This window comes from Haemaphysalis longicornis, unplaced genomic scaffold (genome assembly GCF_048455015.1).
Source record: "Haemaphysalis longicornis isolate Haplotype H1 unplaced genomic scaffold, Haemaphysalis longicornis Haplotype H1 scaffold_1, whole genome shotgun sequence".
In the NCBI taxonomy this organism is placed as follows: Eukaryota; Metazoa; Arthropoda; class Arachnida; order Ixodida; family Ixodidae; genus Haemaphysalis; species Haemaphysalis longicornis.
The window spans coordinates 256,856,232-256,858,716 of NW_027526203.1; the positions used below are offsets into that span (position 1 = coordinate 256,856,232).

Below are 2,485 nucleotides of genomic sequence, written 5' to 3' on the forward strand. Positions count from 1 at the left end.
TGTCTCACCACGGCTCCTGTAATTATTCCAATTAATGCGGCGCAGGCATCAGTTACCACGATATAATTGGTACTAAAGTGTCCGTGAAGGTACGGGGCATCGACCAATACCAGTTTCGCCCAAGTGGTACGTAATTTTACCAAACTTTCGCACATTGAAAGTCGCACGGTGCGGGCGTGCAGCTAAGCCTAGCGCTAGGCTTACCATGAGTACGGCCCCGGGGGGCGCAGGGCCCGGCCGCTAGGCCTAACCGACGAGTACGACCAAGATGGCGGTGGCTACCGCGACGATGGACATGAGCATGCCTCCGGAGAAAAACAGGGTGCCGGTGATGTACGTCGGCAATTACGGAGGAAGAACGTGTATCAAAGTCCAAGGACACGAACCTACACCCGAAGATACCGAAGGCTGGACGGCTATGGCAAGAGAATCAAGCAGATCACCACGTCAGGTGAGCGGCTCGGCGAGCTCAACGCCGCCGTTGACCCTCAGTCTAGACCGAGAGATAGGGCTACCTTCGTCAAGCGTGGGGCCGCGTCGATTACGAAGGCAGCACGCATGCCGGCGGCTATGCCGAAGGAGGACATCAAGAACGTTATGCGGCCACGCGGCGGCCTCAACGTGGCGAGAACGGAGGCCTCGATCATCATGTCGGTCGTCATGACGGCGGCGGGAATAACGAGGGAGGAAGCCAAGGAAGACACCATTTGCACATACACGGCGCATAACATCATCGTGGTCAGCACGCCGGACGAACGGCGAGCCGCAATGTACTCCAAGATCAAGGCCCTATCGGTCGGGGGCTCTACGTTCGAGGTCAATGCCTACCGAACGGCGCCGGATGGCACGGTGAAGGGGGCTATCCGCGGCATCGCAATCGAGGACACCCCGGCGGAGATCAACGAGAACATCATTAACCCGTACAAGCCGCTGGCCGTGGAGGCGCACATCATCGGAAACACGACGACAGTGATAGTCCTATTCGCAGGACAGAAGGTACCCAACTACGTCAAGTACGGCTCCATGTTGGTGCGCTGTGGGCTCTACCGCAAGCACTTCGAAGTGTGTAGACAGGGCGGAAAGGTAGGACACAGGAGCGACGTGTGCCCGTACCCCAACACCAGAGTGTGCTTCGCCTGCGGTGCCGCGAACCCTGGCGCCGACCACGAGCGGGAGTGCAAGCCCCACTGCAAGCTCTGCGGAGGGCAACACTCGACGGGCGAGAGGGAATGCATGATTAGGTATAAGAAGCCGTACGTGGTCACGAAACGGCAGTGGGAACGCAAGATCGATCGCTACATCGCAGCAACGGCAACCACGTATACCGGACCCGGTGAGTTTCCCACCGTTAATCCAGAGACGAGAATCGGGGCAGCGAAGCAGCAGCCGATGCAGGAACAGGAGCAACAGCGCCAGACGCCGCAGGAGCGCCAGCCGCCGTAAACGAACGCCGTCGCAGCCGAAGGAACGTGTTGCCTGGGCCGACGTGGTCAAGATGGCGCCCACGACGAGGCAGCAATACCAGCAACAACAGCAGGCCAAGCCCAAGACCCACGAAGAAAACGGCGCAATTACGGCCTTACGAGCCGAGAACGAAAACCTAAAGCAGAAAATAGTCGAGCAAGACGAGACCATCAGGGAAATCAACGAGAGGCTTGAAATGTTAACCTCGATGCAGCAGTGCCAGCAGCAGCAACAGCAACAGCAGCAGCAGCAGTACCAACCACCGCCGCCGACGCCGGAACAGCAACCACCGCCACCTCAACCACAGCCGGCACAAGAAAGGAGACAAGAAGTAATGACCGAGGACGAACCAGACCCCAGGGCGACCCGCACATCGGAACCGAACCCCAAGAGACGGGTTATCGACGGAGCCAAGGACCGCAGAATTAACGCGAGATTGGACAAACTGGAGGAACGGATGGACCGGGTAGAGGCAAACACCAAAGTCACCAACGAGCGCCTCACGGCACTCGAACAAACGGCCCAGGTTACCAACGAGCGCCTCACCGCACTCGAGCAAGCGGTCCAGGGACTGCAGAACGCCTTCACGAAAATGCAAGCTCAAGTACAAGCACAGATACAAGGATTGGAAACCCAGATCATTGCTAAACTGCAGCAATTATGGATGGGACAACCAGCAGTAGTACAGCAACCGCAGCAGCAGCAGCCCACCTAGTGCCAATAAATGACCTCCTGGTCTGGCACTGGAACTGCAACGGTTTCCTAGGAAGAAAGCGATACTACAACAGCACCTACAGCAACTAGCAAGGAAGCCAGACGTCATACTAATCCAAGAAACACACTGCGAAGAACCGCCGAAGCTCCCTGGTTACTGCGCACACGCGGGCCCACCGAGCGGGAAAGGGGCGACGGCGAAAAGCAGAGGACACAAGGGCAGAGGCGTCTGCACCTTCGTCCGCAAGGGCATTACCTTCGTCGAACAAGACCTGGTGACCAACAGCACAGTCGAACACTGCGCCGT

At 57.9% G+C, this 2,485-nt stretch overlaps 1 pseudogene; it reads left to right on the forward strand.

The window, feature by feature from the left end:
* Window positions 1-268: 268 nt before the first annotated feature.
* On the forward strand, window positions 269-2,179 carry LOC144158654 (uncharacterized; annotated as a pseudogene).
* The last annotated feature ends 306 nt before the right edge of the window (window positions 2,180-2,485 follow it).